The sequence below is a fragment of the Penaeus monodon genome, chromosome 28 (genome assembly GCF_015228065.2).
Source record: "Penaeus monodon isolate SGIC_2016 chromosome 28, NSTDA_Pmon_1, whole genome shotgun sequence".
NCBI lineage: Eukaryota > Metazoa > Arthropoda > Malacostraca > Decapoda > Penaeidae > Penaeus > Penaeus monodon.
In genome coordinates, this window is record NC_051413.1 from 4,994,087 (window position 1) to 4,994,572 (window position 486).

Consider the following 486-nt stretch of genomic DNA (forward strand, 5'->3'; position numbering starts at 1 on the left):
AGAAGCGATAAGCAGTCACAGTGCTCCATGGATGCAGAAGAGAGCAAAAGGTATCGTATAACTCTTGGCGGCAGCTCACGAAGTAAAAGACAAAGAAGTGAAATCGTGAATTAGAAAATGTACCGTAGAAAGTCTTTCAGGTGCAGTGAGACGATCTACGGGGGTTGTAGAGGATAGGAAAATCAAATTTGCAATCAGAAAAATGGAAATTGCGAAAGGCATGTAGATCACCGAGTATACTATATAGGAGGAAATACCAGATAAAAAAAAAGTTTACTGATTATACTGCTTCCTTTTATGTAGAAAGGTATCCTATGTGTCAGAACAAGTGGCCGGCTGGTGTTCATAAAATTTGCAAGAGGAGGGATAACGTGGGATATTGTCAGTAACATCAGTGCTTCGTATGGATATGGATATTGGTGACGTGCCCAGACTCTTGACTGGGATCGCCAAATTAGGGCACTGATTTCTGGCATGAAGTATAGG